The sequence below is a fragment of the Protopterus annectens genome, chromosome 7.part0 (genome assembly GCF_019279795.1).
Source record: "Protopterus annectens isolate FY-2018-M chromosome 7.part0, PAN1.0, whole genome shotgun sequence".
Taxonomy (NCBI): domain Eukaryota; kingdom Metazoa; phylum Chordata; order Ceratodontiformes; family Protopteridae; genus Protopterus; species Protopterus annectens.
In genome coordinates this window covers 211034236-211062119 of record NC_056739.1, presented here as the reverse complement: position 1 = coordinate 211062119, position 27884 = coordinate 211034236, and the positions used below count along the sequence as shown (strand labels likewise).

The 27884-nt window shown below is 34.4% G+C and overlaps 1 protein-coding gene across 1 annotated transcript in view; it reads left to right on the top strand.

Moving 5' to 3' along the window:
- Positions 1 to 27884, top strand: part of ELP5 (elongator acetyltransferase complex subunit 5) — a 912344-nt gene that overhangs the window by 474383 nt on the left and 410077 nt on the right. The window lies entirely within an intron of this gene.

Here is a 27884-nt window from a genome sequence, read left to right as displayed (position 1 = left end):
TTGTGATTGGAGACTCATTAGTGGCACACATGGATGTCCTACTCACAAGATTGGACAAAGAAAAAGTCACAGTCATCTGCCTGTTCGGTGCCAAGATTCATCAGATCACACATGTATTCAGGTCTCTCAGCAACGAGTACCATTGTGACTCTGTTATAGTTCATTTTTGTGTAAACGACCTGAGATGTGTCTCACTGGACTATATGAAAAGAGACATGGTTGAACTCTCTGAGTTTGTGTCCCAGGCCAGTATTTCCCTACACTTGAGCATACTACCCTCACCTAGAATGATGTCACACTATAAATAAAAAAATGATTGATTTCAATAATTGGCTTATTTTTGGTGTCATTCAAAGGGGATCCAGTTCCTGTCAGCCTGAGCAGCCATGCTTGACAAACCTTGCTGCTTTGCCAGAGACAGTTTGCACCTGGCACCTCTAGGCTTTTGGTTGCTGGCAAAGGCTCTTGCCTCCCCATAGTGCCTTTTTTAGGCAAGGTTTCAAAAACAACATTACTGATATGAAAGGTAATGCTATTCAACGCCAGAAGTCTCAACCTCAAAATGCAAGCACTCGAGGCACTCCTCAGTATGGAGAAAATCGATGTTTGTGCAGTGATGGAAACCTGGTTCAAGGCTCCAGAGAGCACCCCAGCACTACCAGGTTACAATTCATATCATACCTTTCGGCCTCAGTTACCAGATCGCAGTACAAAGGGCGGAGGTGTATCCATGTCACCAAGGTGGTTAGAAAATCCTTCTATGTGACCCATCTGATCACGAAAGGGTTCACATCAAGATCTAAGGATGTAGTGGTGCCCCTCTACTCTTCCCTCAACAGACCCATTATTGAGTACAATGCACCAATTGGAATGTACCTGGCCTGGCATCTCCAGCAGCTGGAGAGACCACAGAGGTACCTCACTAAGAGGATTACTGGCCTCAAACAGTTGCCCTATGCAGCACGATTGAAAAAACTAAGACTTTTCTCTGTTGCATACCACCTTCTCAGAGGCGATCTCTGTCTAACATATAGAGCCATGTCCAACCCAGAACTGTTGAACATGCTCCATCTTAGCAAAACCAAATCTACTCGAGCTACACGCTCTAGGGATATAAACCTCAGCACAACAATGAATAGAACATGCTGGAGGGATAGATTCCCTTTGCAAAGACTTCCCTTGCTATGGAACAAGGTCCCAATCTACATAAGACAGAGCCCCTCACTATCACTCTTCAAGAGGAACCTTGATGAGTGGATGGGTAACAGAAAGTTCACACCAGGGATCATACCAACAGCTCTACTAGATAGGGGCCAAGGGTACTAGCTGCTAGATCAAGGGCCTAGGGAACTAAGCAAAGGGGCGGTGAATACCGCACAACATGGCTGGGCTAATATATGCCTTCAGGCAGATAGCCCAGTACCTACCTATGAACCTATGAAAGTAACCAGTCCAAACAAAATAAGGGTCATGCTGTTAAATGCTAGGAGCTTAAACCAAAAACTGCACTCCCTGGAAGCACTTCTATCACTAGAAGATGTAGATGTCTTTACTATCACAGAAAGTTGGTTCAAGGCCTCAGAATGTACCTCAGCCTTGCAAAGCTACAATGCCTTCCACATCTTTAGACTGCAAAATTAACATGTAAAAACCAAAGGAGTTGGTGTTTCAATCTATATTAGAGATAAATTCACCTCCCATCTAATTAGACTGGACGATTCAATGGAGTTACTCCAAGTGCAGGTTATGGTGAGAAAGACCCCCATTCAAGTCCTAGCCAGTTACAGATCCCCTTCCATGGGTCACAACGCCCATGAAGCCTACTTGACCAAACTGGAGACAATCCACATTTTACCGAACACACTGGTTATGGGGGATTTCATTTGTCCCACCATCAACTGGGAAACCTATGCTAGCAATAACTCGCTAACACAAAAGTTCCTTGACTTTGTTAATTCAAATGCCCTGGAACAAATTGTTCACAGCCCAACAAGTGGAACAGACATTCTAGAGCTGGTCCTCACCAACATGTCAAACAGATGCACTGCCACAACTGTCAGACCAGCATTAGTTAAAACTGACCACAAATCAGTCACCTTCAAGCTGGCACTAACAGCAGAACTCACAAATGGTGAAATTAGACTAAAAAACATCACAGAGTCAAACTATACACTCCTAGGTGAAGGTATAAATGTATTCCAAGCCCCACCACAAGCTGGAAGTGGCAACTACACCAAAGCTTACACTAAAGCCCTGTACAATCATTTACATACATGTTTAAACTTTGCTGTACCAGAAAGAATCAAAGCCAGAGCCCCAAGTAAAAACAAGCTGTCATGGTGGACATCCAGCAACAACAAACTTTACAATAAATGCAAAAAGTTGCTCTCCAAGAAAATGAAGGCAAGGCCACAACAATGGAAAAACACCCTCCTCAGCCACAACAGGCAGATAAAACAACTTGTCAAATCATCTAAGGGTTAATTTGAGAGAAACTTAGCAATACAGCCAAGGATAACCATAAGACCTTTCACAGCTACATAAGTAACCTAAAAGGTAGGACTCAAGCATTTTCAGAACTAGTGACCAATGGTATCACACACACTGACCCCGGAGAGATAGCAAACCTGCTAGTGGATAGGGTTGGTGAAAATTTCACTCCCTTATCCCCTCCTAACTTATCACAAACTTCCCCTAAACTTTCCCCCACCCTACATATCTAAAGAGCAGGTCCTCAAAGCTTTGTCCAAGGCAAAAATCACAGTCTCTATGGGACCAGACGACATCCCAGCCTGTCTTCTAAACAGGCTAAAACATGAACTAGCATCACCATTAAGTACCTTTTCAATCATAGCCTAACCACATGCTTTGTTCCTGTGGAATGGAGAACAGCAACAATTATTCCCTTCCACAAAGGTGACCTAGCAACAGACCTGAGAAATTACAGAACCATATGTCTGACCCAGCCTCATCTGTAAGGCCATGGAATGTATCATTATGAACCTCATAAATAAAGACATAAGTGACCTCCAAACCCTGGATACTACCCAATTCAGCTTCTTCATGGGCATATCTTGCCTGTTAAATCTGGTAGATTTATTTGAAAATGTGACCAAGGCCATTGACGAGGGCAAATCTGTGCACACAGCATACCTCAATTTGGCAAAGGCCTTTGACACAATCCCACACTCAGGCATTACTGATAAACTTAGCAAACTGAATGTAAACACCTTTGTTGTAAGATGAGATGCCAAATGGCTCACAAACCAGACACACACTATCAAAATGGGTGACTCCACATCAACCAGCAGATCTGTTACCAGCAGGGTACCACAGGGTTCAGTGCTGGATCCCCTACTGTTTGCAGACGACTGTAAACTTGGTGCAATCACTGAATCCCTAAATGATGTCAGTATACTCCAGGACGGTCTAATGCAGACCAGTGACTGGTGTATTAGTCACAGTCTCAAACTCAATGCATAGAAATGCATCATCATTCCCTTCAGCACAAGCAATGTCCCGTCATACTGTCAAATCAACAATAATACCCTAAATACCCATGAAATGGTAAGGGATCTGGGATCACAAGTTGACTGTGACATTAACTTTGACCACCATGTTTACACTGTAGTAAGGAAATCTTTCTACATAGCATAGTTGATTAGTAAAGGCATTTTCTCGAGAGCAAAAGAAGTTATAACCCCTCTGTACTCGGCATTTATCCAGCCCATAATTGAGTATAATGCCCCGATCGTCATGTACTGCACAGAGCACCTACAGCAATTGGAGAGACTTCAGAGGCTTCTAATGGAGAAGATCAAGTGGCTCCAGCATGTCCCTTACACAGACCAACTAAAGTCCCTGTCACTGTACTCCGTATCATATAGACTTCTTAGGGGAGATTTATGCCTGGCCTACAGAGCAATCCAAGACCGAAACTTAATGAACTTTCTGAATATCCATAAATCAAACAGGACTAGGGATATCCATTCCAGGGACCTAAATATGCCTGCAACTTAAATAGGACATGCTAGAGGGACAGATTTGTCTCCTAGCAATTACTGCATCTTTGGAACAGACTACCAATTCATGTGAAACAGAGCACCTCTATGACACTGTTCAAGAAGAACCTGGACAAATGGATGGGGCACCATAAATTCTTACGGGGGATAGTGCCCACAATCCTCCAGGACATGAGCAGTCATCATTAAAAGCAATCTTGTGTATTGACTAGCATTTCTATGGTATTACATTGGGATAAAATGGCTAGGCTTAAAATGACCTCCATGTTGATAGCGTAGTAATCTCCTATGATTCTATGAAAATGTAAAAAGTATTCACTTAGTATCTGAATTAGAACAGAATCTAAAACAAGCTACATGTAAATGCCTTCAAAACTATGCACCTACTCTATAAAGTTAACTGAAAACCAGCTGTTCTGCTTATACTGTATATGTTTAACAAGTGTTTATGATGAAATGTAAGCATACACTGAGCACATGAACTAAACAAACTCTAAAATGAACTACATGTAAATAAGAATTAAGTAAGATGTTCTCCAAAATCTACTTTTTTATTAGAAAACATCTACTGAAATGTTGTTCAAGCCTAGTTTTCCTCTGTAGTTTACCATGCCTCCACCCCATACCTATAGCATAAAGAAGACCATTAAGTTCTAAACCTGCCTACCTCTCCCATACTTTGGTATCCAACTGTTAAACTGACATAACAAAAGAAAAAATTGAAGAATCAGACATGCGCTAGTTTACTGAGTTCCTGTTGAAGCTAGTCATGAAGATAAATGGTTATCAGTGTCAGCCATTGATCTGTTTGTATGTTTTCTAAAACTTTTGGAAGTGAAGAAATGCAAAAAACTTTGATTTTGATGGTAGATGAGGATCACTTGTTGCACTGAGTCATCTTGTTTTCAATTCTTTTGGATAAACCTCAGATTGGACTCAACCAATTGCTTTTTTCATTTCTTCTTCTCTTCTAGCAATTGACTTAAGTATGTTCCATTCACTTCTGAATTATGTCACTATTTTTCATATTAACACATTTTCACAAAACCCGTTCCAACCACTACCTTTTCTCTGAAAATCTACTGTCTTGTGTTTCTCTTTTGAGCTCTCTACCTTATAGTATTAAGTTGTACCTTCTTATTTTTGTATTTCTCTTTTCTAAGAGACAATGTTAGAGCTTATGGCAAATGTTAGAGATGACTTGGTAGGAGGTGAGTACCAAGAGATCACAAGGAAATGTAGCACTCTACGTGTACATCTGCTGGTTCAGAGGCTGTATATCTTTTTTAATGAATGTCTGCTAGTCCAGGGGCTGCATATCTTTTGAATTAATGTCTACCAGTCCAGGGGTTGTATATATTCTGCTTGTATGTCTACTAGTCCAGGGGCTGTATGTCTTTTGAATGAATGTCTGCTAGTCCAGGGGCTGTATATATTCTGCATGTATGTCTGCTAGTCCAGGAGCTGTATATCTGGAGATACAGGTTACAGTAAGTTCTAGGTGGGCCAAAGGCAATAAATGCTGACAAAAAAGACAGATATTTTGTTACCTGCCAGTGATCACTCTTTCTGTGAACTGCAGTGACTACAGAATGAAAATAATAAAGTAAGTTGGTGGGGTTGTACAGAAGGGCTTATCCCCTTGTAAAAATGCATTATTCTAGTAGTCATATCAATGTATAAAATATAAATTAGAATCCAAAACACCACTGATAGATTAAGCAGCCCCCCTTCACAGAGAAACCAGGTTAAATGAAAATCAAAGAGAGAAGCCACAACACAGCTTGCCAAAACACATATAACATGTTTAAAAGACAAAATAAAAGCTTTAAAAATACTTTAAAAATTGGTAAGTGCTTTAATGTCTATAATAGATGCTTCCTCAGACCATGGTGCTTTGATGATGAAGTCATGCATTTGTTAGGATGAAAACACTTAATCACCTCTGTGCCATTCAATAAAGGAGTTTTATATTATGAGTGGTAGATTCCTTGGAACCTGGTCTGTGTGTTACATTTCATTAGTATTACAGAGAAATAATGAAATGTGCAGGTGTGGGAAACCCTCTATCTATGTTGCAAGGCCTCACAAAACTGTTGGGTGGTTTGTTATTTCCCTGTGATGCCCACTCTGTTGACCATTATTGCTTCTTTTTATCATACATCGCCATCTTATCAGGTCATCAGCACAGATCAATAGGTTTGATGAGTCAGAGCATTTCATTTCATTTCTATAAAAGGAGTGTCTTTCAAGGGGCCAATGAAGTCACCTTTTATGAAGGATCTGATCAATGGATTCTGGCCATCCAATAAGTTGCAAAGATTAGACCCAGTCATATGCTGGTACTTCTAATTGCTGAGGCTGTTAGAAGTAATAATAATACAAAAATGTAATGATCTTCTTTAAAGATTTTTGCTGATCATCTTGCCTAACAAGAATCACTGTAAATCATTTCAATAATACAATAATTACAGCACTGTTTATGACATTATAATTGTGAAAAAGCTGAGGATGAATCAAATAATTTACTTCCTCTTACAATTTGCTCAGTTGTTGTCTGTGTTCAAGGTTTTCATCTTGCTGAAAAAAATGTTCTTTGCAGTTTGCTGTTGTCACCCTGAATCTCTGAGCTTTTGTATAACATCAAAATCTCCAAGCAGGATGATGACATATGCCTATGGTAAAAAACTTTCTATTCCTGAAACCAAATAAAAAAAAACGTATCTAAGAAATTGCTATTCACATGCTAACATAAACCATTGTCATTTATTATCACTTTTCAGATTATATAAATATTTCTTAACTCTAGCAGAAAAAAACATTCGCAATCATGTTTAGTACAAAACAAATTATATATTTTTTTAACTCTAATAAAAAAATCAGCTCATTTTCTCTACTTAAAGTGTTTTGCATTTACATGCCATTATACGCAAAGTCACGGATGTCAAATTATAATGAAATAATTTGTCATGTGCTAGAGGGACTTAAACTTTTGTTTCACAAAGAGTAATACAATGTTATGAGGTAGTAGGTGCTCATGTCATTAGGAACTATGATCAATAAATTACCATTTTAGTTTTTAATTATCACTTTTCCATAAGGGAGGCCATTTTAGGGCTCCTAAAATAAGTTGATAATATTTTCATAAATCTGTACAAATTTCTACATACTATTTTTTATTTTATTTTAAAATAATAAATAAACATATCAATTATCTATTTATATAGATCCAAAGCTGACCAACACATCAAAGTTATCATCTTTATAGTATGCAGTTCACTACTGGAAATGATTTTTACCATTCTAATAAACTCAACACTAGAGGGGGTAACTTTACCTTTACAATTTTTAGTAATTAATTTTCTGACTTTAGCAAGAATAGACCAAAGAAGAAGCACTTGGGTTTTTGAATTATCTCAGGAATTGGAACATTAAATATAACTAAATATTTAAAAATATTACACCAATCTGACCATAGAGTTTGAATAAAATTATTAATTTCTTTCCAAAAAGGGAGATGACTTCATATTCATACACCATATGCATTCAATCAACTATTATTTCAAAATCACATCTCCAGCATTTAATTCTATTTCATTTATACATAATTGTAATTTTGTTAGGAGTGACAAAAGCTCTTTGTAAAAATTTACAAGTGAAAAAATTCCAGTATAAGGAAAATGTAGTTTTATCTCTAGACTTTAATATTAATTTCTTGAAATTTTCAAAGAAGTCTTCATTATTAATTTTTGAGGAGTAGTTCCAAAAGGAATTGTCTAAATCTGTGAACTCTAAATTAAGAATTGTATGAATTTGTGACAACTATGATTTATTTTTCATTGCATTATTATTGATATTTGTTAAGAATTCCTTTAATTTGGGGAACAACTTCTTATCTAGGTTAAATTTATTATTTTCCTCTGTGTTCACAAAGTCTCTAAATATTTGTAAAATTAACCAGTTCTCAGGATCTTTATTGTATTTGAACCTTAAATTTTCAACAGTTCATATATCAGTACCATTTAAGAATTGATGCCAATAAGTTAAATTACTTTGTTGTTTCAATAATAGCATTTTGTTGGATTTATGAGATTTGAGCAGGCATTTGTATACAGTTTGAAATATAGCAAATATTAAGTCTTTACTCAATGGTTAGAATATATGAACTTTTGGAAAGATGACATGATGTTATTTAAATATGGAATTTGAGAAGAGGGTCTAAATAAATTTCTACAAAAAAATCATTTAATAACCAGATAAACCTATCTGGTGCTATTTGTGTATGACTGGTTGTGACATATTTATTATTTACTAATAATATTTCTTGATGTATTTGTTTCCATTTTTTGAATAATAAGATTAATTTATCCCCAATGCTATAACTTTTCCAACTTTTAAACTGCATACAATTGAATATTAGCATTATCCCAACCTTTTCTGTGCCAGTCAAAGGAAGCTCTTTGTTTATTAGGAAGCCAGCAATTTTACGTAGAATATTATTTATCTTCTTCATCAATTGTTTGGTGGAGATAGTACTAAAGACTGAAAGACAAATAATATTTTAGGGCGAATTATCATCTTAATAATCATTAATTGTTCTTCTATGGTAAAGAAGAATTTGCTTCAATTTGTGACTAAACTTAAAATTTTATCAGCAACCTGTTGAAAGTTTGTTTATATCATTTCTTTACTATTAGAAATAAGGGCTAAACCAAGGTATTTATTTGATTGCTATTCCAATTGAAGTTAGAATATTTTCTTTTATGATTTTTTTAAATATTTTATCAATTAATAATGTACTTGTTTTATTATGATTAAATCTTCAATTTGAGATTTCTTTAAACTGACTCATAGAACTAATTATATGTTCTAATGCATTTTCTATATTTCCTATAGTTAGTAAAATATCATCAGTGAAGAGCAGAATCCATAGTTTGAAATCGTCTTTCATTTTGATAAAATTAATGTTTTTATTGCATCTAATTCTATTAGCAAAGGGTGCTACAGCTAATGCAAAAAGTAAAGATGATATGGACAGCCTTGTGGAAATAGAAAAAAATAATCTATTTTAACATAAGCACAGGTGAGACATTATACACTTAAAGTGTTTAGAACAGGAACAACCAATTAACTGAGTCAAAAGCCTTGTATAAATTGAGACTAATTATGGAAAGTTCATTTTTATTTCTATTTGCATAGTCTATTAACGTATGTATTTATTATATCATCATGTATTTATCTATTTAAAACAAACCCAGCTTGATCTTTGTTAATTAGTTTGGGTGTAAGTAGATTGATTCTCTTAGCTAAAGTGGACATGAATGTCTTATAGTCCACATTTAAAAGTGAAATGGGTCTGTATGATGAACACTCTGTATCCTGTTTTCATTCATTAACAGTGAAAGTCCAGTTCTGCTTAATGCTGCTCTTATTCTGATATGCAGATTTAACACATGGAAATGTCTAACACACAGGTCTACTGTACAAGGTAGCTAGCTGCTTCTGAGCATACCTCTCAACTGTACAGATTTTCACAGAATGTCAAGATTTTTTGCCTCATATGTTTGGTCTGTTCCTCATAAAATTTGTGATTTTCTGGATTTTTATGGCCAATCAGTGAGGTTTGAATTCACTAAATAATGGCAGTCATTTGAGTTACAGACTTTATATCCTTCATAAAATGCATAGTAGCACAAGACTTGTTATTCTACCAACTTTCTAAGTTTATAAGAACAGTATTTAAAAATTGGCCCAATTTTTGAGACTTTGCCCCCCAATTATTTTTGTCTTTTTTCCAGATTTTTTGTGCTAAGAGGTTGAGTGCTATTTTTCTGAGCTATAAGTGAAATGCCACCAGCTGTGTTGGGATAAGCACCCCTCCCTCTTCACTCATACTTATACATCTTCAGACATTCAAGCACACACATACACACACACACACACACACACACACACACACACACACACACACACACACACACACACACACACACACACACACACACACACACACACACACACACACACACACATCCTTACACATATGCTCAATAACATTCCCACAACCCAAGGTTGACCTTACCAGCACAGCGTCTTCTTTCATAGGAGTTTATAGTTTGTCAAAGTATTTTGATAGTGTTTACTTTTTTTTTCAATTTTATGTAGCTGAGCAGTTCTATGAGACACCTGACAGTATAAATTAGGAGCCATTAGAATTTCTGGGATACAGCACATGGCTAATTAGCATCAGCTGCTCACTCAAGTTTATGCCCATGAGATCACTCTCCATGCTGATGCTGCCCACTAACAGTAAACTTTAGAGGTAGGATGGTATAAGAATGAGAAAGGTTTACCATGAGCGGGAAATCAGGTCTATAGCATATGAACAAATCACACAAATTGCGAATGCTCATAATATCGAATGCACCGGACTTCAAAGTGTTTTTTTCTGAGATCGCGGTACAGTGAAGAATGGGATATTTGCCCTTTCCTCACTGTAGTGTGACCTCAGAGTTGGAATATATATTTAGTGGGGGGTGCAGCCCTCCACAATAGGAAGTTTGAGGTCCGGTACATTCAATATTATGAGCGTTCGCAATTTGTGCGATTCGCTCATATGATATAGACCCGGGAAATCTACTGTGTTAAAGCTTCCACCCTCACAATTAGGCCTTTTTTATTTCCTGCCTATGCTTTGATTTACTCAGTTTTTGATTAAATTGTTTTCACTCAACAGATATGAATCTGACACAATATATATCAATAATTAAGAATAAATGACGAAAAAAGAAAATCATCACTTGGTATACTACAGAGATAGAATCTGAGCCATATTTAATGTCACTTTAAATTATATTACCCTAAAATGTACAGATACTATACTACTTGCAGATGATGCAGAGATCTGAAGTAGCACAGACACTAGAAATGAAGAGGACAGGATGGAAATGCACTCCATATAATTAGGAAAATGAAACATATGTGATAGTTTTGATTAAATATAAAGAGATATCATGTACCATATGAAAACCTAAAGAAGACTGTTCAATGATAGATGACTTATTTACAAAATGAAAACAGACCTGAGTTGTGTCTAATCTTTAATTAGAACAATTTGTTTTTATAACATAGGGGTCAAGCTTGCAACCTACTGGTATGATAAAAACTACATTGCCATTGTACACTTTCTATAATGTATGCACATAATTTTAACACTGTTAATGAGGAATACAGTACATTATTTATTTTCTTTTTACTTTGTTGAACAGATTAGTCCCAGTAGGCTTGTGGCCTCTTTTCAGGAGAGACACAAGGTGTTTTTACACTACTATGGGGAAATTTGGCCAGAGTATCAGCTTTTTCTATTCTCTTAGCAGTCTTTGTCTTATGTATCCATCCCTTGTTTTTTATTTATATCTGTCTTTAACAGCAGACTCCCAAAGTAATTGTTTGCTCCATGTACTGTGTTCATTGTAATGATAGTTTCTCAAAAAGTGTTTGATCTAATACAGCTTTGCCATTCTTGTTATTCTCTGGTATGCTACTAAGAAAGCCTTTCCGACCTTATTTGCTACACACTAACTAAAACTTCACTTATGTTTGACTGTTGCTCCCAAATCTTCACTTTTGTTGTTCACCTCGAAAACTTGACCATCAGTGCTGTATATCCTTTTTTTTTCATGAATTTAACAACACTTCATTTGTTATCATTAATAGGGTGAGTATAAGGTGCTTGAGCAAAGCTAGGTATTGGAAGTCAGTGGTTACTTCAGAGGCATGTGATATTTTAAATTCCAGTCTGGCATGCCATATTTTCCATTTTTTTCCTAATTACTCAACATGATCTGATTACATAACCATGGCCTATCTCTTTAATTTCTCCAAGTCTTTTGGGATTCTAATACCATGACGGGAATGGACCCCATTCCTAAGTCAAAGTATGATTAAAGTTCATGAAATTAGTATTGTTTCACACTTTCATGTCAGCAAGTAGTGCTCTTCGCAGCACCCACAATGTGCCCAGTAATGACTCCTGAAATTCATATGGGGTTACATGGATTGTTAACATATCTAAATGCAATTGTAGATTTGTTTTTAAAAGACCCATTGCTCCTACTGCTACCATGGCCATTAAGGCTGATCAGCTTATTTGTAAGAATCTTACTCGAGATGGTGTTGGAAGACATACCATGTTAAAATACACAGCATGTACACTCACCAAATCTGGTTGCAGCTTCTTCAAAGAATACTATCAAAGTAAACAGGATAGACCTACTCTTTACAGACATTAACTTTTCTATGTCTTAAACGTGGAAGTCACATGGATGTTTTGCACTAGACTCTATTATGACCCATTCCATACATTTTCTCTCAGTCTCAGTGAGGTTTACAGGTCTATAATTATTTAATTCATCATCATTTATTCAGGTGTATTGACATAATTACAGTTTGGCAACAGAGATCAGGAGTGTATCCTGCTTTATATAAAAGAATATGCAATGTCATAATTAAGCAATGATTAATATTTGAAAAGAAGGTTCCTGGGATATTGTCTGGGCCCATACAACTAGTCTTCTTTACTTTAAATGCCACTGTAATAATCATATCTGGAATAATTTGAAGGAACTTACATCCTGTTCAAAGGGGCATCATTACTGTCACTTATGTTTTAAGATTAAATTTGAACATATTTGCATGCATATTTGATATGGTTGTAGAGGACAGTTTAATTCATTATTTATAATGCACTACATTCACAATTATTACCCTTTTTTATTCTTACAAAATAACAGAACACCATTTTTGTTTTCTTCACCTATGAATCTCAGTTTAATTCATAGTTACTTCTAACTGATTTGATAGCATTAGCAAGGGTTTTGAGCCAAATTTAGTTTTGATTCTTTTATCATGGTTTGGATGTTTTTTTTTTTTAACTTGAATACTACCTCAAATGCCTATTCTTTTTATTATTTAATTCCTTGATTTCATAATTTCACCTTAGGAGTTTGTTTTTGAGATTGTTAATGTTTTTTTTTTATAAAGGCACTTCAAATATAACAAAAGTATGTTATTACTTTAAATTACACAGAATGTAAGAAATGAGGAGTAGACAAAATTTGCAATACTTTACAAGTTCTTATAATAACATAAAATTAAATGTTTTTCTTATATAAAGTAATTTAATTTGCAAGTTTCTCTTTTTAACTGAGAAACGTTTTTCTTATTCTCAAGGTTCCTTTACAGATGATGTCTAAAATTCTTTAAATTTGCTTTGAATTATTTAAATCAGGAACAATCTAGTTTTCAAAATTTAAATGATATAAAATTTAATTCAGCACTGACAACAATTATTAACTAATTCGTATTATTTATTTAGTTACCAAAGAAAAACTGAAAATTCAAGATAAGACTCGTGTTTGGTCAGGGAGTATACTATTTTTATAGAAGTATTTCTTATTGCCCCCTACCAGCAATAAATCCACAACATAAGAAGGTAATCTGCCTTGAAAATTTTTTTTGATAAATTAGTCAGTTAAGTTCTACCATTTGGGTGGGGGCCATTCCCACCAATATCAAGTTTTAAAGATAATGAACCCACTTTTTGGAAATGAATCAATGTTTCAGATGTTTGTATTTATTTCTAGGATCCTTATCGGGGCACACTAAACAGTTTGATTTCCATTTCATATTAGTGGCTACAAGATTTCTTGGGATACAATCCCACTCTTTACACATCTACAATAAATGAAGTACCCCATACAGGAGTCATGTCTTTACTGGTATCATCACCAGATCTCTTATAAACAATACCCTCTTTCCATTGGTGTACAATAACATGGTGTAATTGTATGTATTGCCAACGTCTGATGGAAGGAATATTAAATGCACTTTTCAATTGTCTTCTGACAGTACAATAACAGTAAAGTTTTCCTAACATCACAGAACTGAAACAGCTGATTTTAGTATATTATTTATTGTAGTCATCCTTTATTGACCAGGTTAGTCCACTAGGCTTGTGGCCTCTTTTCAGGAGAGACACAAGGTGTTTTTACACTACTATGGGGAAACTTGGTCAGGGTATCAGCTTTTTATATTCTCTTAGCAGCCTTTGTCTCATGTATCTATGCCTTGTTTTCTATTACTTGTATCTGTCTTTAACAGCAGAGTCTCACATTAACTGTTTGCTCCATGTACTGCTCATTGTGATGGCAGTTTCACAAAATGTGTTTAATCTAATACAGATTTGACATGCCTGTTATTATCAGGTACACTAGTAAGAAAGCCTTTCTGACTTTGTTTGCCACACTGATAAAATTTCTTTTATTGTGAAATGTTGTTCCCAAATCTTCACTTTTATTGTTTGCCCCAAGAACTTGACCATCAATGCCATTCACACCACCAAATAGTGTGAGGTCTGCTACAACTATTTTATTTTCATATATCATCTAGAAGGAATGCAAAGCAGGATACACTTTAAAAATGCAACTAATTTAAGACTTTTTATAGCCAGCGTTGGTCTCTATTCTTGTGTAACTACACTCAGCTACCAAAGCACTGTTTATAATGAATCATTTTACATTCATTTTCATTTTGGTTTCTTTTGTTCGATGATAACTACATAGTTACAAATTTGTCTTCATATCTACTACTTCGTAATATTTGTGCAGGTCTAGGAAGTTCATTACTGTTAATTTAAAGATCTGTACATAACCTTAGAACTAACATTGTGTCATTTCTTCCTATGTAAAAATCGAATAATACCTTATTAATATTGGATGTGCCATTTGGAGTAATGTAACATGTAAGGATGTAAACTTACATGTATAAATTGTAAAAATACTATAATGTTTGCTGTAAAGATTCTACCTACAATTGAGAACAAAATAATTTTCCACATTTCTTGACTTTTGTTAAAAACTCTCTCAGTATAGGCTACAAGCTTATCACAGGTACAGATAACATAACTGGAGAAATTACAGTACCTATATACTAAGCTTCTTTTATTTGCCACATGAATAATAAATTCCTACCTGATGTTCTTGAGCAGCTTGGTTCAATCTAAAACATGTTATGTTTTTCTTTCTTTCTTTCTTTCTTTCTTTCTTTCTTTCTTTCTTTCTTTCTTTCTTTTTTTTCTTAATGATCACTCATTACAGATTTTATAGATTCTGAAAGGCTTTAACAAAACTGGTTAGTATAGGCAGAGATACTCTCAGTAAAGAATAACCATTATCAAGTTTAATCTGAAATCAAAAGTATCCACAAATTCTCTTTCTTCTATAGATCATGCATTCTCCATTCTCAGGCCCAAGTTATAAGATTTGTTTCCAAATGAAATCTGAAACATCTCAAATTATAACAACTTTAGACTGGAACTATTAAAGTACTTCAAAAGAAAGCTTCTAGCCCTTCTTTTGCACAGCCACCTATAAGCAAAGCATTTCTAATCACATCAACTGCTCTGTCAACATATCTTTATGCAATCTCTAGGCCACATCCATTTGACTCAAAGAATCATAAATTATAGGGTAGTCTGAGCTATTAAATATTTATAAGTAAGCCTAATGTAAATACATGTGTATACTGTGCATGTTGTAATGGTTTGAACTTTTCTGACATTTTGTATTTAAACATGTATTTAATACATGTCTTACCTTTGCTGCTCAGCATTACTATTCTGTATGCCTCTTTCACATGCTACAGGGTATCATGAGTTTTTCATAGACCTGAAGAAATTCTAAAGTGTGACTTTGTAAATAAATACATACAGTGCATGCTGTAATATTGTAAACCATTTGATACTTTCCACTTGGCATATCCTGGATATTTTTGTAAAGGTTGCTTTTCAGTTTTTCCTCTGTTTACTGTTACATATGCAATTCTATGCCCTCTGTTGTTTCTTTTACAGCTCCTCTATCGTGGCTAAAATGTGTCCATCTGGGATTAGTCCCTTACCCCAGAAGACAAACACAAGCACAAACAAAAAAACAGACAAACAAACAAACAAACAAACAAAATAAAAAAGAAATAAAACTAAGCTGACATCAGCAACCATTTTTCCTTGGCATCTTTATCATGAATGATCATCTCTTTAATATTGTTGTGAATATGATTTGCAGAGACAAAGGCTTCTATTTATAAAGGAGACAATTAAACAGAGACAAGTAACATCCTTGAAATGTGCTCCTGTAAAACAAGAAAGAGTTTGAAGTGCATCTATCTACTGACACTTAGACGGTGGATAATTAATAGATGTCCTGGATCCTCTTGACCTTAGTCTCTGTGAAAGCTAAGCTTGAGTAAAACCTCTCAGAGAAAGGGCCAATGTACTGCACTTGTCAAATGCATTCTCTACATACAGGAATTTGGCAGTCACAGTTTCCTGCCATCCATTCACCAATGCCATCACACTTAATACAGATCAAAGACATGCGTCACTAACTCCTTTTTTTGAATTCTCCCCTGATCAGTATGTCTGAGAAAAGGAATAAGTTATTCAATTCTAATTTCACAGAGTCATACAAAATCCTAACATTAGAAGGTAAAAGGAATATATGACTAAAACTATTGCCAGGCACTGCAGGATTCCCCTGGTTTATGTAACAGAAGGCCATCTCTGAATTGACGTAAACTATTCACTCTCTCTGGAGACATGAATAAGCTGTGTGCCAGTACTTTATGGACCTGAGATTTTACTTTTCTTAAAATGAGAAATTGCCTGTCCTAACTCTTCCTTAAAAATGCACTTAAGCATGTTCCAAAGTTGTTGAGATGTCTAATTCAAGAAGAAAGCTGAGTATCACCACTTTTTATTACAGATTATTTTGATAAATTCCTTCATAAAAGCCAGTAATCACTGTTATCAATTTCTTATTGATAGTTGTCTCACTCCATGAATGTTAATGAATTATTTAATAATCATATCCCTTCTCCTTTCCATTAATCTACAAGCTAAACATTTTATCAATCTTTCGCCTTGCTCCCAATAAAACAATTTAGTTATTTTTAAAGCTTCTTAATGATTTTTTCTTCCCTACTAACAAATGATTGTTTCAGCTCATTCAAGTTATCTAGAGCATTCTGCTATATGTGTGTATTTTATTAGACTACCGTGGTTAATGATAGAACTTTGCCAACCAAAAGTAAATGGAAAAAAATGATCTGCATAAATGCATTAATACGGTTCTCTAGTAACTCAAGTTTTAGATGTTTTATCCTCATAATTGGCTGTATAGGGATCATTAAAGTCCTAGTTCATGATAGAATCAAATAAGTAATCAGATGTATTACCTAAAGGTCTGTTTACATGTTTTAAATTAAATATTACCACCATATTATCTGTGTCCAGTATATTAGTTACCATGACATCACAAATAATCCAAAAACTCTAAGGAAAGGGTGCCACAGAACCAAGAACCAGTAAAACCACAACAGGCACCCAAAGAGGGAGAAGGTAATAATAAAACATGAGCCTGTAGGTGTAAGCAGCAGCAGGTTTAATCACATAAACACCACACAATACAAAGTGTTTTCATCCACCAGACTTCTTCAGATGTAAAATGAATGAATGAAGGCTGTGCCTGCTTATATACCCCTCCCAATTTAATTAATAGTTAAAACAATTGTTTAATTGACACCAATTAAATCCTGTAACTAAAATATTCATGACAACCTACCAACTTGCCACAAATACAGATGAAAGTAGATAAAAACATGCACATTTTTTAAAAAAAACTTTAAAATAAATATATAAATACTAAAGCCATCACAATGTGTTGGACAGATAAATAAACTTGAATCAAAAACCAACAAAAGGAACTTGCAAAACAATATATGTACTTATTTTATAGTTTTGCAGCTCTCATTATTAAAATAGGGGCAATGGATATGTATTCATTCAGCCCTGGGAATCTATTGGCTTCCAATAACAACTGCCAAAATATTTCTCTCACCTCTATCCTATTTTCCCACGGGCCCCCCCTCACAATACATTGCACTTTCTCTACAACAAAGAAGCCCCATTTTGCTTGGGGACATGTCAGTGCATGTTTAAACAAGGCATTTTTAATATCTTCGACTCTAATAGCGTATAAATGCTCATAAATCGTCCTTTTGAGTTTACAAGTAGTTTTTCCAATGTAAAATGCACCGCAGGTTTTACATAGGGCTAAATAAATCAAGCCTTCACTATTACAGTTGGAAAAACTACTACTCTGAATCTGATGGTCTCTTGACAGGATGTGTACAGAATCCTGTCTAAGTATATATGGGCATTGGGCACATGCCCCACATTTGTAGGTTCCCAATTTCTTGCATGAAACAATAGAACCATTATGCTCCAGCAAACCCTTGAGGTTCCTGCCTTTTTTATATGTGAATCCTAGGGTGTTGGTAAACAAAACGTCCAACTCTGAATAACACCTAAACCTGCTCCAGTGTTGAGTAATAATGTTTTTAACCCTAGGGGTATTCTGATTATAAAACATCACATAGTTACCCCCAAGGTTTCTTGATTTCATCCCTGGTAATGTCACCCCTGGTTGTTGTGTGGTACCCTGCACATTTATTGGTACTATCACACTTGCATCTCCTGTTCCCAAAATAGGGGCAAACCTATCCTTTCTCCCATTCTTTACTTCCTCCAAAACCTCATCAGTTAAATAGTTAGGATACTTCCTAGATATAAACATTTCTTTGACTCTCTGACTTTCGTCTTCGAAGTCCGAGTCCAAAGAGGTCATCCTACAACTATGGACAAATTGTCCCTTGATAATACTTCTCTTCTGTTTAAATGGATGGGAACTAGTGAAATATAGGTATGAGTTAGAAAAGGTTTCTTTCTATATACATTAGATGTAAACTGCTGCCCTAGGACGTCTTTTTTAATAGTGACGTCCAGAAAGTTCATATAGTCATGTGTAATATGGGAAGTAAATTTCAAAAAATTAGTGGTATGGTTTAGATAGTCTATGAATTCTGTTAACTTTTCCATACTACCTTTCCAAAAAATGCAAATATCATCCAGGTAACGTTTGTAATATACCCAATATTGTGCATATTTAGACTGGAACACAAACTTCTCTTCCCAAACCATGAGCACAATATTGGCATAAGTAGGGGCACAACTTGCCCCTATGGCCACTCCCTGAATCTGTTTAAACAACTCACCCTCAAAAAATATAAAGTTGTGTTTCAATACCAAATCCATCAACTCTGTATAAACCAGAAAAGTATTGTGGTCAAGGTTTCCATGTTGGTGAATGGCATCCTGGAACCATTCTGACCCTGTAGAATGTGGAATCACATTAAATAAATCCTGAATATCAAGGGTTACAAATATTAAGGAATCTGAATACATGTTGCTATTAATGCTTCTCAAAAATTCCCAGGAGTCCTTAAGTATACCATTGGCCCTAACCCAAATATCTTTTAATTTTATATCCATAAATTTGGCCAATGGATGGGTTTTAGAGCCATTGGCTGCCACAATGGGTCTCATGGGTGGATCCTCCACACTTTTATGTACCTTGGGTATCCCGAAAATAGCAGGGATACGGGGTCTATCCACACTGAGATACTTAAAAGTGTTGTAGTAGTTGGAGTCTATTGTTTAATTATGGAATAGAAGACTTAAAAAGCAATTACAATGTTACAGATATGGACAACACTGATTTTGATAATTTAAAGACCATGATTTTTTCTTTAGGTAAAAAGTTAAAAAGTATCAGTGGTCTTAAAGTGGACAATGCTTATTTAAGTAACAATTTAGATATGAAATTAGTACCCAAAGGATTGAGATTTTTAAAGTTACCCTTAGGTTTGGATTACACTGCTGAAGTAGTAAAGGAATTTAATTGTTTATTTGACACTTGTGGTTTCAATTTCATGAGATTATTAATGAAACACAATGATGACAAAATGAGTAAACTTATAGCCGACACAGAAAAATTGAATAATAATATACTAAATGATCTTTTATTTCCTCAATGGGAACAATTATACAACAAGCAATACCAGGAAGCCAAAATATGGATTTCTAACATCACACAGAGGAAATCTAAAAAGCTTACAAGGGACAATGAACAGTACAATTGTAATAGGGCTTATATTTGGCCAGAAATGAGATCAAAAATAAATCCCAAAGAAGATTTTCACAAACCTAGATGGCACAAAGGGGAAAACACTAATGGGGACAACAGTAAAGGGTTAGATACAGGTTATGGTAATGAAAGACACACATATCAGGGGGATTTTCAATATCGGGGAAAACAATATTCACAACCACATCAATATGGGAACCAGAAATATATGAGAAAGAAATGGTATTAATAAACAAAGGGGAACAAGTAGAAGATAGAAGCAACAGCCATAGTAATAGGATAGAAGTAGAAGGAAATGTTCACACTCTTAACAACTTCAAGATTTTCAACTATACGGATATTGAAATAGAAAAAACACACTTTGATCTATTTAGTGAAGGAGAAAAATCTGTTCCCATTCCTAGATTTAATTTGACAGACACAGTAATAGAATTTAAAAAATATATTCGAAAAGCGAATTTAGCTATTTATTTCAAAAATTTGAATGTGATTGACAAAAAAGATTCTTCCAAGAATAAAAATATTGGTACCCCCTTTAAGGTAAAAAGTAAATTCAATCCACCTAGTAATCCTAGTATCGAGCTTTACGAAAATTTAACCATTAGAGAAATTTATCAGGAATCGAACAAACTTAAGCATTTAGCCTGTGGTGCAAATTTATCTAAGAATGAAGAACGATTAATAAGAGATCTCAAGGAAATTGACAATATAAGAGTCATGAGACCAGATAAGGGAGGCGGCACCGTCTTATATGACAATATGCAGTATACTAAAAAGATATATGACCTATTACATTTTTCAGGAAATTATTCTTCTATATCCCTCAACGAGCTTAATATAGCTTATCAAAGGATTGATTCTTATTTAGAAGAATATTTCCTAGAAAATAGAATTACAAAGGAGACCTACGACTTTCTATCTGTGAAATGTCCTAAATTGGCTACCCTAGTAGGTATACCCAAGATTCATAAAAATATTCAAGACCCACCATTTCGTCCAATAGTTTCAGGGAGTAAATCAAAGACTTTTCCAATAGGCAAATATATTGATTACAAATTGAAACCTATATACAATCATGTTTCACACATGGTCAAAGACTCTTGGGTATTTTTAAAGAACTTTCCTATGGATTTGAAATACGACAACACAATATTTCTCACCATAGATGTGATTGACCTTTCTTCATGTATTCCCAAAGAGCAAGGATTAGAAGCGTTCAGTGCCAGTATGTATAAATATGCTAATCTTGAATGGGATGAAATTAGCTTATTAGAGGAAATGATGGCCCTAGTATTAGAAAATAATTATATATACTTTGAAGGCGAACACTTTAAACAAATAAAAGGAGTAGCGATGGGAGCCGCTTGTGCTCCCATTTACGCTAATTTGGTTATGCTCCACTGGGAGGATACAGTACTTTTCACTAGTGACCATTTTAAGAATGTTAGATATTATTCTAGATTCCTGGATGACATATATATATTATGGGAAGCTGACATTAATACTATGGAATGTTTTATAGAATTCTTAAATGATAGTAGTGAATATTTAAAATTCACACATTCTCACAATAACAGGGGATTACCTTACTTAGATACTTTTATTAAATACCAGTCAGGTAAATTCTCTTCTTCCATATATAGAAAGGAAACGTTTTCCAATAACTATTTACAGTACACCAGCTGTCATCCAGAGAAACTGAAAAACAATATATTTAAAGGTCAGTGTGTTCATGCTTCCCTCATGACATCTGACATTGACACTTTACACACCGAATTAAAGTACATTAAGAAGTTATTCACTCAGAGAGGCTATCCTATTGCTATGATGGATTCCACAATTCAATATATTTTACAATATAGGAATTCTAGATATTTTCCTCTATTAGGGAGCAATTGTCAATGTACATCCCAGGAGATTACTACACGTTATGATTCAGACCACAAGGACATTGACACTAGTCAAAATTCCTTCCATAGAACATACATCTTACAGTTCAATTTGGCAGCTAGTTACATCAAAAACATATTAAACCACATATTAAACCACTTTTGGTATATTATTTCCAAGGATGCCCAATTGAGTAAAGTATTGGGAGACAAACCCCAGTTCACATATAAGATGGGTACCAACATCAAACAGTTAGTCGAAAGTGGAATCAAGGGAAGGAATAACAGGAATAATAATAATAACAATAAAAAATGAATCCTAAATGTGGTACTTGCAATCAATGCAAATATATGTCTGAAGAAAATATTATTTACTTGAAAAATGGACACAAAAGTGTAGTAAAAAGGAAAGTAGGAAATTGCAATACCAAGATGGTAGTATATTTAAGCATTTGCCAACAATGCCCATGTTTTTATGTGGGAAAGATGGAAAGAAATATAAAGAAAAGGATTTATGATCACATATACTGCATAAGAACCAAGGACAACAATAACACACTTTATAGACACATAGATAGGGAAGGGAACAGTCACAATTTCAACTTCATTATACTTGAAGTAATCAATTATGATCCCAAGGGAGGAGACTTCAAAAGTTTGCTCAGCTATAAAGAAATCTGGTGGCAAATAAATTTAGACACTACGACGCCACCAGGTTTAAATGAATATATATCAATTAAACCACTATTATATTATTAACTATTATTACACTATTATTAATAAAAACATTTTAAAGAAGGAAAACTTTTAACAATATTTTTAACATTTTACTATGATAAAGAAAGTTGAATATGTACAACAATTAGACCATGACCATGTATTATATATATGGGTAGACATATGTTAAGTTCATTTTTGTATAAGTAAAGTGTTTTTATATTTATGTAATTTTGATACTTTAATTTATGGTCATTTCTATGTACTGTATAGTCATGCTTTGTCATGTATATATGTAATTACATATATACACTTATATATTTCTTCAAAGTGTATTAATATTGGGCTTATGACTACTAGAGAATGGAATATTATTAATTATATATATAATTATACATATCAATTTATACATTCATACATATCACATGATTTCTCATTATTTCACATTACAAGTGAATTATTGTATACAGTGTGATTTATTTATTTATATATTCATTTATTTATTAATTGATAGCCTTTACAATAATAATAGTAATAGTAAAAATAAAAAAATAAAAAAATAATAATGTTAATGTTAATATTGATATAAATGGAAAGAATCAAATATTTTTCATCTACTTTTATATTTACATTTATATTCATAGATATATACACATTTTACAGTCTTTTCAGCATATGTATTATTCAAATTACAAATTACAATACAAGGGTACTGAAATTAATCATAATTATTTATTTATATAAGCATCCAGCAAATATATTATAAGAAATTATAAGAATTTACATGCTTTTCAATCAAGGCATACACGCATCTTAGTGAAACTATATGCGCATAATCACAATATACACATGTATTTTAAATGACATGCGCCTTTAAATTTTCAAATATGTGTTTGGTTTAGGCACCAAAAAAGTTTTAAATTGTTGATTGTGAACCAACAGTTCAGTTCTGATGAAGCCCGGATGATACCGGGTGAAAGCGCTTAACTGATCCTGTAACTTTAGTTTCACATTTTTATCGCATTTTTTATTGTATTTTCTCGTTTGTAAATTCAACAGTAGCTATTTGGGCTGTTTGTCCTATTAAAGTTTAAAACTGGTTCAACGCATTATTTCAGCCAGTTTTCAGTTCGTGTGTAAATTCAACAGTAGTTATTTGGATTTTTGGTCGTATTAAAGTGCAGATTTGGTTCAACGCATCATCCCAGCCAGCTGTGATTCATTTCAACGGAGTGAAGGCACTCATTGGTGAACTCTATTATTACTTTATCAGGCTTACCTTGATGAAAGGAGGTAAACACTGGGACTTGTGTGATTGCATTACTATCAGGCTTACCTAGACGAAAGGAGGTAAACACTGGGGCTTGTGTGATTGCATTGCTATCAGGCTTACCTAGACAAAAGGAGGTAAACACTGGGACTTGTGTGATTGCATTGCTATCAGGCTTACCTAGATGAAAGGAGGTAAACACTGGGACTTGTGCGATTGCATTGTTATCAGGCTTACCTTGATGAAAGGAGATAAACACTGGGACTTGTGTGATTGCATTGCTATCAGGCTTACCTAGACGAAAGGAGGTAAACACTGGGACTTGTGTGATTGCATTGCTATCAGTCTTACCTTGATGAAAGGAGGTAAACACTGGGTCTTGTGTGATTGCATTACTATCAGGCTTACCTAGATGAAAGGAGGTAAACACTGGGGCTTGTGTGATTGCATTGCTATCAGGCTTACCTAGATGAAAGGAGGTAAACACTGGGACTTGTGTGTTTACATTGCTATCAGGCTTACCTAGATGAAAGGAGGTAAATATCGGGACTCATGTGATTCCATTATTGTCTTTTGAACCAAGTGCATTTTTAATTTGAGTATTCTCCAAGAAGCGAAATTCTTCTAGGATACACACCATGCTTATTAAATTTGACAAGAATAGCATCACTTGTGATCTTCTGACAGTGAACAACCAGTAATGAAAGTATTGGGATTCTAGATAAGGCACCACCAGTAGAAAATAAAATGAATTCTTCAACCCTATAGCCAATCGATGAGATAATATCTGAAGTGCTGTGAATGTTTCTTGACACTCCACCCTGCAAAGACTTTGACAAAATGAAGACCATAGAAACTGTTGGAAAAAATGTAGCATCTACACTAAAGAGATATTAGTAAATTCTAAATAAAAGCCCTGTAGATACCATAGCTGAATGGGACAAGGGGAATAACGAAAATATATAAATGCATGTTTCTGTGAGTCACAAGAAGGCTTCCTAGTCAGTATTATAAGATAAAAATGAATACATATCTTTTTTTTCCATACCAGAGTATTATATCTTTGTATGAAAATATCTACAAAATACTTTAGGAATTGAACTTTACCACAAAACCCTCCAAACAATCTGAATTGCATTTGCTGAAAGTCTGTTACTTTCCTCAGTCATGTGGATACAAAAACTGCTTTACAGGGTAGTTTTCCTGGTAATTACTTCATAATGAGATTGCTTAAGCCCAAAACGCATTATCAAAAAATATAATTAGAAGTCACCTGAGAATGCATGCATATTAAATTATTTTCTAATAACTGCTGCAAATAAATGATAAAAAAAAACAATGGTTTTGCAGGTGGGATTATACAATGGAAATAGTTAAAGAGTGAATTCAGATAAAACTAATATACATCATTAATTCATGTACATGATGAAAATGATACCTTAGGATTTGAAACAGATAAATGCATGAAAACGTGTATGTGGCATTTGCTTGCATATCTCCAGCTAAGGAAATCAGCATGACACATAAAGAAAAGATATCCTTCTATATTTTGTTTTCAATAACTTCCCAACAAAAGCAAAATAAAAATTAAAATAGTGTATGCCATCTTCATGAAAGGCAATGAAAAGATGAACTTAATTATTCTTGTGTCAGATATGTTTTGTTTTTGAATTCTTAACACTCACAAAACAAAACATATCGCATTCCACCATTTCAAATCAGCATGACCAAGTATTATAAAATTAAGGTTTAGGACATGTTTGAAAAGAATCCCATTGAAATAGTATAACTGAGTCCATATAATCAAAACTTAAAAAATGAAAAGACATTTAGTTGAAAAATTCTCACTGAAAATGCAAAATAATATAATACGCCAAACTATCAAGGGTATTTCCTTTTAGATTCACAGTCTGTCGCACTCCATATACAGTACACAATACCAAACATACTCCATAAACCTAACCCATCTTACTCACGCACCAAACATAGCCCTAAAACTAAACCTAAACCTAAGCCTAATGGCAAAAGAATAATTAATGAATTGATTAAATAATTAAAATAAACTAAGATAATAAAATAATAATAACCTCAAACCAAACCACAAGTTTAATTCCAAAGACAGTGACGTGCAAGTGCTATTACATTTTACCAAACAGAATTTATTTCATATTGAAATTTGCCAAAATGGTATTTTATTCAGTTTAAATTTTTCAAAATCAATTATTTGTTCATTCATTAATTAATTAGTACTTAAACAATAGCTTTATACATTTCAGCACTGTAGTTAGCCCACTTCCCAGAAATCAGTGGGTGCAAGGCAGAGAAGCCAGTACTGACAGGATGGCAGCCTATCACAGGATGCACATGCATGCACATACACACACACACACACACACACACACACACACACACACACACACACACACACACACACACACACACACACACACACACACACACACACACACACACACACACACACACACACACACACACATGCATAGTATGTGTGTCTAATTGAATTTAGAGGATAGTAATTCACCTGTAACCATACCTTTCCACCTCTTAGTATAAAGTCTAAGATAATTGGGGGACAAAGGCCCAAAAATAGGGACATATTTTAAATCTTGCTCTTATAAACTTAGAAAGTTGCTAGAATAACATGATTTGTGTTAGCGTGTATTTTCTGAAAGATACAAAGTCTGAAATTCGAATGTATGTCATTATTTTTTGATTTCAGAACTTAATTTGCCATAAAAACACATATTTTTATGAGGAAAATACTAAAAATATGAGACAAAAATCTGGGCAGTCTGCAAAAATATGGACATTTGAGAGGTATGCCTATAAAATATATTTGGGAAGAAACTAAGGCACATGATAAAAAACCCCGCTGAGCACATGGAGACTCCATATGGAAAAACTACAGCTGGAAACTGTACAGGATAAGTAAGCCATGTGAAACAACAGTGCTAGCAACTGTGAAAATCAAATTCAACTAATAGGACTTGCTCAAAATGCCCAAGAACAAGTAACCTAATCCCATATTGGTAAAGAGAATCTGAATCAATCAAAACAATATTAGAATACGTTATGTCCTGCCAAGTCTGCACCAATGTTTTTGAATGACGGTCTTTCTTAAACAATTATGACGTTTGAAGCAAATCTAAAAGTTAAAATGATTTCTTAGCAAACATCAAGTTTCCTATATGGTATAAACAGTCTGTATGCTAAGTCTTGAAGTTTTTCTTTAATCACAGGTAGCAATTATTTGCATTGTAGAAAACTGATATCTTACAATTATTAAATGCCTTCAAGCTTAGCTCATGGTCTGAATTTCATTTTGAGAATGTTCCCATAATGTAAAACCTAGAATACAGGTATCTCTGAAAGACAACCTTAGGCAATTGCACTACAAATGACATTGCATACTGTCTGAACTTTAGTTTAAGATCTAATCACATGATAGCAGGAGGTATCCCTTCACCTGACGGCCTCATCTATTTATTTGAAAACAACATATTTCAAACAGCATTTCTGATGGAATGATTTTATATATGAAGAGCTTTTAATTGGGAAGATACAGAATGAGAGCTTTATGACAGCTCAGCATGAGGATTTATTTTTTGTTTCCTTTTCAATTTTTGAATTTGGCAGACTAACTCAGTCTTTCATATATCTCTATGGAAGTTATTATTTGCAGTTTCCAATGATCTCAGTAGGTAATCAAAACAGTTTTCACATATTGTGAAATATGTTTCAGTAAGACAGTTACTCAAGAAAACAAATGTAATAATCGTATAAATTGAAGATATCCAACAACAGGGTTCATATCACGTTATCGAAAGCCGATAACGTCAAATGCCACAATGTCAAACCCTATGTA